Source organism: Papio anubis, chromosome 7 (assembly GCF_008728515.1).
Source record: "Papio anubis isolate 15944 chromosome 7, Panubis1.0, whole genome shotgun sequence".
NCBI lineage: Eukaryota > Metazoa > Chordata > Mammalia > Primates > Cercopithecidae > Papio > Papio anubis.
In genome coordinates this window covers 131,015,124-131,030,997 of record NC_044982.1, presented here as the reverse complement: position 1 = coordinate 131,030,997, position 15,874 = coordinate 131,015,124, and the positions used below count along the sequence as shown (strand labels likewise).

At 41.9% G+C, this 15,874-nt stretch overlaps 1 protein-coding gene across 3 annotated transcripts in view; it reads right to left on the bottom strand.

The window, feature by feature from the left end:
- The window catches only part of CGNL1 (cingulin like 1), a 118,636-nt gene extending 112,693 nt beyond the window's left edge, over positions 1–5,943 (bottom strand). For 2 of the 3 annotated variants that reach the window (XM_009210264.4, XM_009210263.4), the window contains exon 1: positions 5,512–5,943. The gene's annotated coding sequence lies outside the window, so the exon portion shown is untranslated. The remainder of the gene's footprint in view (positions 1–5,511) is intronic. The other variant, XM_009210262.4, reaches the window with a different exon arrangement.
- Between the last annotated feature and the right edge of the window lie 9,931 nt (positions 5,944–15,874).

Sequence of the window (15,874 nt, the reverse complement as noted above, 5' to 3'; positions counted from 1 at the left end):
AAAATCATCTATTCCATCCAATTTTCAAATTTATTTGCAGAATTTGGGTAGGATAAATCATTTCATTTCTTTATTATCTAATGTTGTATTTTCTTTTTCTATTTCTTGATTACACTGGTGGAATATATCTGTGTATGTATTTTTAAAATTGTTTCCCTAAAGAACTAGCTCCTGGATTTATCAAGCTTTTCTTTAATTTTCAACTTGACTGAGTTCTAGTTTGATTTTTATTATTTCCTTCCACTTTCCTTTGTTTTATTTTGTTGTTCCATTTCTAAGTTCTTGACTTGCTTGACTTGTTTATTTTCATTCTTCAATCACATAAATGGTGATTTGTAACTAAGTCACTTAAAAATTATGTCAGCTCCTACTAACAGACTCCCACATAGCAGCTTAAGACAGGAATTTTTCCCCAGAGATAGGAAGTCCAGGGCTGAAAGAGACCAGGGATAAGAAGCACCCCTTCTATCTTTCCACTCATCTTCTTCAACATATATTAGACCCCTTATGATTACAAGATAGTTGATCCAGCATCACATAGGCCAAAGGCTTAGGCCAAGTGACTCAACTTTCTTTTTAAATAGCTTTCCTGGAATCCCCACCTACCAATAATCCTTTATATCTTATTAGTGAGAACTTAATCATATGGCCACCCCCAGCTGCAAGGGAGATTGGAAAATAGGGTGCTTTAGCTGGTCATCAACATCCAACAAAATCAATGTTCAGTTAGTAAAAAGAGAGAGGAGAATGGACTTTATAAAGGCAGCAAACAGTTTCTACCTCAGTAATGTTTCTATTGCTATTTTCTAGGTAGTTTCTGTTTGGGATTTTGATTTCTGCTTTGACCCAAGAATTGATTTTGAGAAAGTTTTTGCATATGTAGTATTTTGTTTCTGTGCTGTTTTCATTTGGAGGGTCTTTATTTGTAAATGTTGCTAATTTCTACCTGTATTGTGGTCAGAAAATGAAGTCTCTACCATTTCTTCCTTTTTAAATATATTGAGCTTCCCTTTGTGAGCAAATATATGGATAACATTTGTCAATGCTTCATGGGTGCTAGGTGTAGTCTCCATTTTAAGGGATAACATTCAAAATCTATCCATCTGTACAACCTTAATAATTACGTTGTTTGTCTCTAGCACATCTTTACTTGTTTTGCCTCTCTATTCTGTCTTGGGGCTTCCTGAATATATTCAGTTTCCTACAACTAGCATAGTGTTGTCAGTTTTGCTTGGTGATAATTCTTTTAAATCTAAAACATTTTAGATACCATTATTTACCATTTTAAAGATAGGAACAAATCAGAGAGGTACATTCATCTGTAATATTTATCTTATCTCACCAATTTCACATATTTCATTGTCAACTTTCATTTTCAGTTATATTAGTATTTTTAAATAATTTATTTTTTAATCAAAGTAAAACAATATAAGTGAAAAACCTACATTCTTCAGCTTCCCTTCCCTGATCCTGAACACATCACCCAGGAAAAAAAAAAAGAAAAAAAAAAAAAAACAGAAAAAACTGCAAATTTTAGCTATTTCTTCTAATACTTACCTCCCTTTTGCTAAATAATATTCCTGCCTGTGATTCCTTAACTTATTGATTCTACGTAGGATAGATGCTACACCATACATACAAGTCTCTCACTTGGCTAACCTACCAATAAAAAAATCAAGAGTCAACTATTTACATTACTATGACAATATAAATATTCACTAAAAAGTTATATACTATGGTCTTACCGAACTTTTCTTATAAAATTTTTACTTTTCTAGAGTTAATGATTGAATACTGTTTTACTTGTCTTTTCTATATACCTATCCTTAAATCTTTCCCTCAACTACATTACATCTGTTAGATGCTTATCAGTATTAATTTCCGGATGATCAAAATATCAGGTAATTTGGTCATTTGGTGACTTTTTTTTTACAGTCTTCCCTCCTCCTGCCCTATATTAGGGTCTCAGTGCTCTCTTCCTTTTGTGCTATATTATTTTCCGGGTTTCATGTCTTCCTCTTTGTTAGTTTCCCCAATTGGTCTGATACAATACACTTCCAGTAGTTTTCTAAGAAAAAGTTCAATGGAGAAAAATATTTGACTCCTTGTATTTTGAAAAATATCTATTCTATGCTTACTTTTCATTGGTGGTCTAGCTGGACATAGAAGCCAGGTTAGAAATAATTTCCATGCTATTTTTTAAAGCTTTGCAAACTTCATTATCTTTTAGGTTCCAAGGATGTTTTGAAGAATTCTGAAGCTATCATTGTACCCTTTCCTTTGTGTGTGACCTGTTTCTGTTCCTCTTAAAGCTTTTAGGACCTTTTCTTTATCACTGGTGTTCTGAAATTTCATAATGGCATACCCAGGTGGGGGTTTTATAAAATTGGGCAAAGTGGACACTTTCATAAAACATAAGCACATAATATATATATGCTTCCAATTTGGAAATTCATGTCTTTAGTTCTCTAAAATATTTTTGCAATCTTTCTGTGATAATGTTCAGATTACTATTTTATTTTGTTCTTGGTTTCTGCATCTACTATAATAGCAATGTTGAATTTTTTTAATCAGATTTTAATTTTTCATATTTCTTTTCTCTCCTGCTTTTTAACTCCATCTTTTTTGTTCTACTTTTGAGAGATACATCTTCAACAGGTTTTAAATTCCGGTATTTAATTTGTAATACTCAATAGCTCTTTCTTGTTCTCTAATTGTTCCTCTTTCATACATGTTATTATTATTTTGGATATGAAACAGTTTCTCTCTGCAAGGATAACTTTTTTCAAAAAACATGTTTTCTCTGCTTTCTGCAACAGCACCATCTTCTGCAAGGCTGCTCTTTTCCTGTTTTGACCCCTACCTTTCATATTGAAGACTTTGGTGATACACCTGATACACCGCGACTGCCTGATCCTATTTAAGAACGAAGGACCAAAGCAGATTGGTGGCTCTGCACATGTGGAGAGGACTTATTAGTTGATGAGTGTCAATTTTAACGTGAAAGAAAAAAGTATTCCACTGAAGAACCCACACATTTCAGTTATCTGGGGGCATTTTTTTCTGGACTTGTTCAATTTCTCAAGGAAAGAGTCTTCCACTTCATTGCTGGGGCTGCACACGCCTGGTTGCTGTCATTATGGACAGAGCAGAAGAGTGACCAAGCTCCCAGCTGTCATCAGTCTCTCTTTTAGTCACCTCCATCAACACCCCAACACCATTCCAGTTCCATTTCTCCAGAGAACAGACCTCTAGGCTGCTACTGGGGTCGGGAAGGGAGGCAGGGACAGGGTGCAGGGTCTAATTATGCTGGTTTTAATAACTCCCTATATTTGGCCTGTCTCTGTGGCCTACTATGGTAACAATGCCTTCCCACTTCTAAGCCTCTCTGCGGTTCTGCAGACAAAGCACCTCATTTCAGCATTTCAGTGAGCACTTCAGGTGGAGGGGTCTATCCCTCGGCCAGCCCGGGGACCACCCCTGAATCGTTGCAGGAGTTGCCACCAAAGCCTCCACTGCCATTTTTTGCCTTTTGCAGATTTTTTTCTCCCCTTACTATCATTTGAGTGGAATTTTGAAAAGGATAAGAACTTCTAAACTTATCTGGTTTGACAAGGCTACTAATATCATAAAACAACTCAATACTAAGGACAAGTACAGCAAGCCTGCCTTAGACTAATGAAGTGAGGCATGAGGGCTGACACCAAAATAACCAGGTATGTCTTAAGCCCTTTTTTCTGAGCAGCACTGGCATATTTTATTCTGCATCTCTAGAAGTCTTCATATTTGTTAGTTTCTAACAATCTTCTTTAAACAGAAGAAATTTTGTGTGTGTGGTATTTACTAAATGGGGTTATGTTATTTACCAATAAGTGTCATAGAAAAAGTCAGTTCTTAAGCTCACACTGACTTTTCAATGAAATATTTCCTCTTTTATTAGCAAAATTCTTGTGTAGGATTTATGGTCCTTTAGCTACTCCTACTATAGTCAACACTAATTACATTTCAATCTTTGAATAAAGCCACCTTGGCTTATTACAATCTTAGCTCCCTAACGGTAAATTAATCCACATATTTAAATTTCATGAAACATCCACAATTTACATTTCCTTGACAACAAACCTCAATCCAGTATTTTCATGGAACAACATTTCTCAGCTGGGCACTGGTGTCTTAAGCAAATGTGGATTTCCTTCCCAATCAAAGTGTAAACACTGAATTAATTAATGAATTTAGGGACAGCTGTTCTCCACTTGCAGGCACTGGGCCACGTTTACAATCCTAATGCACACCACAGACACGCTTGCGCCGTCGGGGACTAAGCCTAACCAAAGGCTTACATAATTTGGCAGTAAATGCTGATCAATTGCCAGGATGCAACATTGTGGCACTTGGCAAATAAAAGTGGTGTTTTGGAGTGGAAATAATACTTTATGAAAAGACTGCTAAATGATGATAATTGCTTTAGTTAGCGAGATCAATGAGTGTGTTTGTAAGAACAAAGGGCTTAGCTCCTGGAAGAACTATGAACATATGCCAGATAGAAACATTTCCTCTCTCTGGGCCATCACATGTTATCAGCTGAGCATGGAGATTAGTCACGTAATGCTGGTCCACACATCCCCACCCCACCACTCTAATTCACAGCGGCACCTCCAGGACCTGCATGCATATTCACCAGCCATTCCAGAGGCCCTGTGGCTACTGAGGAAATGCAGCCAGGCAATCTGAAATCTTCACCTTTATGCGGTGGCCGGCCCTTGCCTCCAAGGACAAGAGTCCCCATCAGCCAAGCCAGGCTGGCCCAAGCAATCGGCATAGTATCTAGCATGGGGCAGAGACTCTAGGTATGTTTGCTTCGAACAAGTAATTCTATTTTACCACACAAATCACTTAAAAGAGCATCTAACACAGTGGGTAGGGAGCTGATGAGTCTCAGTGCAGTCTTGAGCTTAATTCTAGGAAATAAGAATTGATCCACCAACCAAAAAGTAATTTCCCCTGAGTGGGATCCTGTGACTGCCTCATTTAGAGAGAAGATACTGCCAGTCTGATGATAAACACGAGTTAAAACCTCTAAACCCGGGGTGTCCAATCTTTTGGCTTCCCTGGGCCACACTGGAAGAAGAACAATTGTCTTGGGCCACACAAAAAATGCACTAACACTAATGACAGCTGATGAGGTTTAAAAATAAAATAAAATCACAAAAAAAAATCTCAAAATGTTTTAAGAATGTTTACGAATTTCCTTTGGGTGCATTCAAAGCCATCCTGGGCCACAGGCAGCCCACGGGCCGGGGCTTGGACAAGCTTGCTAAACAGTGGATGACACATTTACTCCTAAAGGATTTGTCTGTGGAACTAGTGGGAAGACAGAATTTTGTATGGGGATATTCAGATTAGAACCTCAACTAGATGAAATTGAAAGATCAGGGTATAGAAAGCCAAGATTGGCTAAACACGTATGAGTTCCAATGTATTCCCTAACATGACAGAAAGAGGCAGTCTTACCTAAACTGAGCTTTTACGTTTTCTCTCTACGTGTTTTGTAGTGCAAATGTAGGAAACTGACCAAACTCTTCAGATTTCAAAGGAAGTATCCTTGTATACAGTCAAACCTTCAGAACTCCCTGGGAAAACAATTTCAAAAATAAACTTGAGGTTTGGAAATGAAAGCAGAGTTGCTGTCTGTTTTACACAGTTCAGGATGCTTTGAATCTTTTTAAATGAACCTGACAACTACAGCTTTTCTATTTGGGGGAAAAAATAAACTTTTAATATTAAGTGCTACAACTACCCCCGAAACCCACCTTGTACAAAAATGAAGATGGCAAAAAAGAAAAGCCTGTAAAAAGGCTCCTTTTACTAGGGTTGGAGACCTAGGAGAATCAAACAGGAGTTTGAAAATCTGGAGTTGGCCGGGCGCACTGGCTCACGCCTGTAATGCCAGCACTTTGGGAGGCCGAGACCTTTGGGAGACCAGCCTGGCCAACATAGCAAAATCCCATCTCTACTAAAAATATAAAAAACTAGCCGGCCATGGTGGTGGGCACCTATAGTCCCAGCTACTTGGGAGGGTGAGGCAGGAAGAATCACTTGAACCCTGGGGGTGAAGCTTGCAGTGAGCCGAGATCATACCATGGCACTCCAGCCTGGGCAACAGAGTGAGACTCTATCTCAAAAAAAAGAAAATCTGGAGTCACTGGGATCAACTCATCTGATCCACGTGGCCTGGCCCTGGGAGCACGGACACCAAGTGGCTGTCCCCCAAGAAGCCCCCACTTCCCCCTGAAAGTCTACCCCCCTCATTTCCCTATGGATGGGTCCCACTTCTCTTGCCCACTTCTCTTCACTGATTAGCACATATATCACCACTTAATTTATGGTGTTCATATGTTACCAACTTTTATTATTTTTTAATTTTTATTACTTTAATAAATCCAGCAGTTCGTATTTTATATTCTTCATGGTTACTGAAAAAAATACAGAATTCATGTCCCCAAAAAAGTGTTAGATAAGTCATTCATCCTTTACACCTCTTGAGCCTTAAAATGATTTCTGAAAGTTTCTCCCACCAGTGCAGAGCTAAGCTACGGAAGTTTATGGTTCTGAAGACAAGTAATGGCACCTGACTCCAAGATGCAGAAGCAGGAAATATTTCTGACATGTGGCTCAAGTCCAGTATTGGCTCTGGACAAGTTCTTTAATTTCTCTGTTTTCCTGTCTCTAAAGTCAGACTGTCGGTGATGACTTCATAAAGTAATTAGGAAAATCACATATTGTATGCTAAATGAAATGACGGGGGTCAGCCGGGCAGTGGCTTATGCTGGTCACCCCAGCACTTTGGGAGGCTGAGGCAGGTGGAACACTTGAGCCCAAGAGTTTGAGACCAGCCTGGGCAACACAGGGAGACCGCATCTCTACGAAAAATATAAAAATTAGCTGAGTGTGGTGGTACACGCCCGTAGTCCCAGCTACTCGAGAGGCTGAGATACGAAGATCAGCTGAGCCCAGAGAGGTCAAGGCTGCGGGGAGCCATGATCACGCCACTGCACTCCAGCCTGGGTGACAGACTGAGAGACCCTGTCTCAAAAAATAATAAGAACAGGAATCTGAGACAGAATTCAGTGTAGCATTTATGGACACAAGAAAGCTGGCTTTGTTCATAAAATGTTTTTAAACACTTATGAGGAAAAGACTGAAAACCCCACTAATTCACCAACCAGCATTAACCACCAATATCCTGAAATAATTTATTAACTAATTAAGAAGCCAGAGGGCTGAGAATCTAAAGTACAATGCTATGTCCATAGTGGAGATATAATAAATAAATGTTGGGTGAATAAATGAACATCTTCATACTGCCATATACATAGAAAACCTCTCAGAGATAATAGATCCACGCCGTTTGTGCTGTAGTTTCCTGTACGAAGCCTAGGTCCAAATTATATCAATAAAGGATTATTATCATTTTCTCTCTAAGCACAAATCTGGCTTCAGAATCCTCCTCAACGCTGCACCCTGCAGTCACTACCAATTGGTTGGTGCCATCCAAATGCACTTGCCATCCCTGACATATGGTACCTACTAAATCTACACTGAAACCAAAATGTCCAAGAAATAAATTTACCCCCCACCCCCGCCCAGTCAAATGGAGTCTTAGATTTCTCAGTGTTGTCACTGGTAATTGTGTAGTCAACTCAACACTGAAAAGCTACTCAAACTCAGGGCCTACCTTATGCTCAGGTTCACACGGTTGGCATCAATACCATTAGACCAGGCTACCAAGAGGAAGGGAATATTTTTGCAAGTACCCAACAAAAGAGGCTTCTGTTCTTACACTGTGCAGCCATACTGTTTGTTGTTGTTGTTGTTGTTGTTGCTCACCTACTGGAGGCAGCTTCTGCCTCTTCCTTGGCATTCCAGCACAGACCAGCACCACACAGCTCAGCACAGCCACTCCAGCCGTGGCTTCTCTGGTAGATTAGTTTTGTCCCAGCAACCACATTTTAAGCTTTTTCTACTGATTCTGAGTCAGACACACACATCATCCCTCCACAAGGCCAGCCGCGGTGCTTTCTTTGTAGCCTCTTGTCTGATGAGATCCTCACAGCCCCTGTTTTCTCCACTTTAGGGATGTGAAACTCTGGCAGGTAATTTCCTCTGAGGCCTTACACCTGGGCCAGGGGCAGCACCAAGATTTAGACCCAGACTTTGTCTCTAAGACCCGCGCTCTTTCTTGAGCAGAGACCACATTTTTACTTTTCTGCCTCCCACAGTTTGTATTCAGTTATGCTGACATGGTCACTGGAGGACTGTGGACCACAGCATGTCACTACGTCCCGCGGCACCGGTGTGCCAGCAAGACAAGCTCTTATCTGTCAGAGCTCAGTGGAAGTGTCACTCCTCGGCCAGACCTTCCTCCTTGCCACATTTCTGGCATCCAGAACAGTGTTTCACATATAAATGAATGAATGAATGATCTAATAAATCATGCTCAATGCACACAGCTCTCTGAACTTTGTTTTAAAATGTGAACAATGTAAAAGAAAAAAAAAAAGTCAAGGTTTTCCATAACACATACCCATCCTTCAGGCATCTCCAGCCCGAATATTTAGAACTGTCTAAAACATGAGAACCAGATCCCCAGCCTCACGGGGGCTTTCCTTCCCACCTCCAGCCTCCACGTCACAAGGTAGGTATGTTCCAAAAGTAGAAATTAGGCCCTGGGGTTATCAAGCATCTCTTAAGGGAGGCATGGGGCGTGTGGAATTCCAGCAATGCTAGCTCTAACAAGCCTGGTTCCCGGAACATCCTTACAGACGTGTGCAAAGTGAATTCCAAAGCTCAGACTTCTCCCTTGGAATATGTTGTACTTTCAGCAAAGTATCTCTCTCTTCTCCGTCACTCAGAACAACAGATCCAATCAGGGAAAATTAGCCATCTTTGTCCTCATCAGTGAAAGGAGTGAGGGAATGTGCATCATGAGCAAATTTAGCGAAATGATTGCAAATCCAGAGCCACCGGGGAAGCGTCCATGCCATGCAGCCTTCCCAGCTCCCTGAGGGTCATCAATTCACAAACCAACCCAGTTTCATAAATGCATGAGCCAGTTGTTGCACGGGTCCCAAAGAGACTATGCTATAAATGACAGGCACCTGTATTTGTCCACAGAAACCTACTCCATATTGTATAGTGTGGCTATTAAAAACATGGAAGATAACACTGCGTAGGCACCCAAAATATTTAAAAATAAAATCAAAATAAACCACCTAAAATATTTTTAGAAACCTAGCAGCTTGCTACTTGTATAAATTCAGGTTCTCTGCTGTTGTTCAAGACAGCTATTACCTGCAAAGGTGATGACACCAGGGACCTCGTGCCCCAGTAAGATCGTCCTCTCCAGAATTCTCTCAGATGGGCAGCAGGGGAAGGGGGACTACCCAAATCCAGAAGTCACCCCAAACACGCTGTGCCTTGCTCTCACCAGCCCCTCAGGTACCTGAAGAATGGCCATTCGTTTAGAGATTGTGAGCAGTGCTGTGGCCCTTAGCTCCCTCTCTCCTTCCTAAAGCACCCTCACCCCATTCCAGCCTTCATCTTCTGCCCCAGGCTCCCTGGCATCACAGATCTATGTAGATGGGTCTGGTAGCCTCAAATTATATGTGGAAATGAACTGGGTAGAAACAAACACATACACTCAAAGGAAATGTGTGAAGGAGAAGGGCCGTTCATGTCTCCTTTCAAAGCATGAATGTGTCTCCTGGCCAACAGCTGTGTCTCATCCCTGTAATCCCAACACTTTGGGAGGCCGAGGCAGGCGGATCACTTTAACCCAGGAGTTCCAGATCAGCCTGGGCAACATGGCAAAACCTTGACTCTACAAAAAATACAAAAAAAACAGCCAAGCATGGAGACACGTGCCTGCAGTCCCAGCTATTCAGGAGGCTGAGGTGGGAGGATCACTTGAGCCTCAAAGGTTGAGGATGCAGTGAGCCATGATTGTACTATTATACTTCAGCCTGGGCAACAGAGAGAGAACCTGTCTTAAAAAAAAAAAAAAAAAAAAAAAAAAAGAATGTGGCCTGGTGTGGTGGCCCACGCCTGTAATCCCAGCATTTTGGAATGCCTAGGCAGGCAGATCACTTGAGGTCAGGAGTTGGAGACCAGCCTGTTCAACATGGTGAAACCCTGTCTCTACTAAAAATACAAAAATTAGCCAGCCATGATGGTGTGCACCTGTAATCCTAGCTACTCAGGAGGTTGAGGCAGGAGAATCCCTTGAACCTGGGAGGCAGAGGTTGCAGTGAGCCGAGATTGCACCACTGCACTCCAGCTTGAGCAACAGAGCGAGACCCTCTCCCAAAAAAAAAAAAAAAAAAGAATGTGTCTTCTTCTTCTTGGCCCCATTTCTTAAGTGCAGAATACCTTCCTCTCTGATCTCTAGGAGCCAGAGGAAAGGAGGAGGGCCTGGGGCACAAGTTAGAATTGGGGGGGTCCCTGCCTACATACCTTCCTAAGCCAGGCCCTAGAATTGGTGAGTAAAAGCATCTACTCCATTATTTTTATATTTAAATATTTTATGATATGTAGATGTCTCCAGCAAGGAAGTTTCACAATTTACATTTTTCAATAACCAGAAATTAGATCGGTAATCCAAAATTGAAGTTTTAATTATATAAACAAATAAAAGTATATTTTAGCCTTTTAGGGTTTGTCAATACAACTTTTGTATTCATATGAATGTGGAATTTTTTTATTTTTTTATTTTTTTGAGACAGACTCTTGCTCTGTCACCCAGGCTGGAGTGCAGCGGCACAGCCTCAGCTCATTGCAATCTCCATCTCCCAGGTTCAAGCACTTCTCCCACCTCAGCCTCCCAAGCAGCTGGGACTACAGGCATATGCCACCAGGCCTGGCTAATTTTTGTATTTTTAGTAGAGACGGTTTCACCATGTTGGCCAGACTGATCTCGAACTCCTGACCTCAAGTGATCTGCCCGCCTCGGCCTCCCAAAGTGCTGAGATTACAAGGCATGAGCCACTGCACCTGGCCTGAATGTAGATGTTTTAAAATGTCCCTCTTTTGAAAGCATGCTAAAACTTAATAGCCCACTCAGGGTCTTTTTACTTTTTATATTTTTATTTTTGAGACAGGGTACTGCTCCATCACCCAGGTGGGAATGCAGTGGTGAGATCATAGCTCACTGCAACCTCGAACTCCTGGGCTCAAGGGATCCTCCTGCCTCAGCCTCCCAAGTAGCTGGAACTATAGGCACGAGCCACCACGCCCAGCCTATTATTCTTATTTTGTTAAAAATAGCTTTTTACAAGCAGTTTTGGAATTTAAAACTTTTTCCTTTCCCCGTCCTCAGCCACACCTTCAGTCTTGCTTAGTTCCTATTTTAGTCTTTCACAAGCTTGTATAATGTACAGATGCCTTTAAAGAAAAAACAATTCTCAATGATTCTTAGTGTTTACTTAATGTTTCTCATCAAATGTACAAATATAAAACTATTATAGTTCTCATATTACCATCAATACCAAAACATCTGCACATTAAATACAAATGCAATTACAGTAGTCAATATAATTCGAATTCACAACATTAATATGCAGGGTGATAATTTTGCTGAAACTGCATCACCTTATATGGTGTGAACAGGGACTTCAATAGAGAAGGTCATGATTTCATTGCACAGATGTTACCTACCTTGTACAATGAGATGCCTCAATTTTCTACCACCTTTTTTTAATTCGAACAACTATGAAACCTTCATTTCCCTAGTCTGCCATAAAACTGTTGGGTCTTCATGGGGTGTAAAGGCATCGTTTATGTGTTCTGTCCATCTTAGTTCTTTCCACTAGTTCATGATACTTACAATAATGTAACCTGATACCCAAACCATTAAAAACACAGACACTGGAATGGCGTGGTAGTATCAGTGGTCATCAGCTCATCTGGGACATGCTGATACTAATGCTTTATGTAATTACTAACAAGTTCTTACCAAGAGCTTATTACTATGCTAGGCATCCTTCTATAGCAGTTAAATGGGGAGACAAGGTCCTTTTTCCCACAGAACCCACACTCTGGTAGGCAGAGTGAGGATGAATAAGAAACTCACATAGCATGGTAAGAAAATGAACCGGGGTAGGTGACAGCGAGGCGATGGTGGTGGAGTGAAGGTCCATTCTAGATAGACAGTTAAGGAAGCCCTCGCCGGGAAGGGAACATTTGCTCTGAAAGAGAAGATGAGATCTAAGCCGTGTGAGTGCCAGGTAGAAAGAAAAGCAAGTTTAGAGCTCAGGAGGGAGAAACGTGCTAGGCAAATCGGAGAATCAGTGGGAAGGCAGACTTGGCCAGAGCCCGGTGGGAGATGTGGAGGGCATAGCAGCTAAGGGCAGAGGAGTGCGCAGGAGCCAAATCCACCGGGTGTTGTGGGCCTGAATACAACTCTGGGTTTTGACCCAAGTGGGGCAAGAAGTCACCAATAAGATTCGAGGTCTTATTTAAAGCCGGGGACTGGAGGAGCTCAGCTAGGAAGTCACGTAGATGGGGAAGCGAGGATGGAGCTCCAGCACTGAGCTGCGGTGGCTCTGCGGCCCCGCAGCAACAGCATCGCCTGGGAGCACGTGAGAAACGCAGAATCGTGGACTCCACCGCAGACCCACTGAATCATCACCTGCTTTTCCCACATTCAGAATGAGGATCTACGCTCTAGCACGCCAACAGTAAGAAGACGGGGAAAAGAGGAGAAGCAGACACAGACAACTGAGAAGGAGCGACCCGGGGATGGGAGGAAATCTGGACAGCCTGGCATCCCAGAAGCCCAGAGAAGCTGGGGCTGCAAGAAGGAAGGAGGGGTCAAGCAAGCCAAAGGCTACCATTAAGCAGGCAAAGACTGGAGCATCACTGCACAAGGCGGGATGCAGATGGAAGGTGACCTTAGCAAGAACTTTGATGCCAGAGTGGAAGGCATGGAAGCTCGACCAGAATGGGCTAACAAAAGAATGGAGGAAAAACAACTCTTTCAAAGGATGTTAATCATGCAGAAATTAACATTTTAAAAAAGGCTGTCTTAGAAAACAGATGCCCACCCCACACTCTTCCCCTTTACCCCAGTATGAAATCTGCTATATTTGCTTCCTCTCTCCAGGGATGAGTCATGGGGGTTGGGGGTGCAAATGAAAAGATATAACCTGGTATTTATGCTCAAATATTTCAGAGCAGGACTGTTACCTAATTTTACGGACTATTACTTCTTTCCTTCCTCTGGCTGTTGCCTGTTGTCCTGAGTTGCAGCTGAGCCCCTGAGGGTGTGACAAGATCAGCGGAAGAGGTATGGTCTGTGTTTAACAAAAACCAGTTGCTGAAGCATGTGGAAATACCTCCTTATCCTGGGAATGCCAACAAAAACATTGATAAGAGAATCCAAACCAGATAAAAAGAGTCACTTCTTTTCCCTCTCCTCTATAGCCATACATGCCTACCTTCTACCCCCAAACTACTCCAGGTGGAGGGAACGTACATAGAATCACATTCTCAAGGCAAAAAGGCTTTTGGGGACCATCTAACACACCCCTGCCTTCCCTTAGATGAGTCACTTTCAAACTTCCTAGTTCCAAATTTGTAGGCCCAAACCTCTGCTCTGGGATCTATTTCCATGTCCATCACCACTGGGTCCCTAACACTGGGAGTTAGGATTTTAACCTCCAATATGAATTTTGTGAGGACACATTCAGCCCATAGCAAATGGATGGCAATAAAAGCAAGGGGATGGGAAAATAGTACAATAGCATCCTCCAGCAGCATGAAGCCACCACACATTCAGTACATAGAAAATGAATTATTCACAAGCTTTTTCTAACTTAGTTCCCTAATGGCTGAGTCTTTATCTTCCTGCTTTTCTTATACCAGTAATGCAACAATAGCAACTCCAGTTTATTTTCTTCCACCTAAAGCCAATACTGACACTAGGTCCCTCACCTTCGCCTTACTATCTCACAACACACAACCTGGGAGCAATTTTTAGTTTGCAATAATAATAATAATAATGTAATTAACTCTTGAACACTCTTACTATGTACCAAGTACTCATCTAAGTACTTTTACATTAAACATTAACCTACTCTGCACTATGCTGTCCAAAGCCATCCTCCAGACATTAACTCAGTGTTGAACATTAACAAATGCACTTCCATTTGGGTGGTTAACTGATGACCACAGAGCAAACTGCAAAAAGAGAATAGTATTTAAATGTCTTCGTTTTCTCCTAGGGGCTCAGTTTATGAAGGTTCTTGTATTAAAAACCAAAGTGCAATTTATTTTCCTGGGTAGATCTCTCCCATGGGAGCCTTCTTTGAGTCATACCATTGGAAGTCATGGGGTGAAGCCCTGGACACATCTACCCTGTTCTCTGACTTCCTGAGGGTGGCAGGAAGCAGACATTCCTACCAGAACAGTGCCAGATTGTGAAATGAAACAGGCAATAAAAGAAAAAAAATCACTGCAAGGAAGGGAGAAAAAAACTGAAGAGGAAAAAGGAAGAAACATAAAAGGGAGACAATGAAAAATTACCCTCTGGCAGGGTTTAAGGGTTTTTTGTTTTTGTTTTTTAATCACTCATCTATAGATGATAGGGCCCCACATGGACTTCATTTGGTCACCTAGGCTGGTTACAGCTCCAGTGACTTCTCTGCTTGTAAAATGTGAGCAGACAGGTGTAGGCAGAAGACATGATGAATCAATCTAAAGAAGCCAAGAACGTTGAATAATGAAAGGGGAGACATTAAAACCCCACAATCAGCATCCCAGAGAAAAACCTGCCTCCAGAAAGCCTTTCAAAACTTAGGCCTCGGAACAATCACTCACATCCATATCCATGATCTCAGGCAGCACCCTGCTGCCGTCCTCGTCTACACAGGAGCACACGATGCCTGACAGCTCCATATACTGAAGAGCAGGGATGGGACCCAGATCCGAGGCCACTCAAGTCACCACTCTCTACTTCCTTCTCGGGGTGCTTCCTGCTGTAAAAGTGGGCTCTCCTGCTCTAAAGCAGGCTCAGAATATTTGGGGAAAGGGGCCATTTTTTCCTTCAGGTAGGTGATTACATTCTTTCCACTGAGAAACATTCTCCTGATCCTAATGCTTGTTTTAGCCAAAAGTGTCTTGCCAGACCCTTAACCGGGAGCTCTTACATCTCAATGCACCACCAAGAACATTACCTGGATGGATGTCCTAAGCCCAGGTGTGTTGGAGGAAAGAGGGGTCCTTTTGGTGTTTAAGGGTAGAAAGGGATGCCTATACTCTTTCTATATATAATGGTGTATTAGTCAGCTTGGGCTGCTATGACAAAATATCACAGACCGAGTGGCTTAAACAACAGAAAGATATTTCTCACAGTTCTTGAGGTAAGAACTCCAAGACCAAGGTACCAGCCAATTCAGTTCCTGGTGAGGGCTCTCTTCTTGGCTTGCAGACAGCTGTCTTCTTGCTATGTTCTCACATGGCCTTTCCTTGGTGAGAGCACACAGATTCTCTCTCTCACTCTTTCTCTTCTTATAAAGCCAATAATCTCATTATAAGGGCCTCATCTTCGTGACCTAATCTAACCCGAATTACCTCCCAAAGATCCCATCTTCAACTACCAAAGCACTGGGAGTTAGGATTTTAACCTCCAATATGAATTTTGTGAGGACACATTCAGCCCATAGCAAATGGATGGGAATAAAAGCAAGGGGATGGGAAAATAGTACAATAGCATCCTCCAGCAGCATGAAGCCACCACACATTCAGTACATAGAAAATGAATTATTCACAAGCTTTTTCTAACTTAGTTCCCTAATGGCTGAGTCTTTATCTTCCTGCT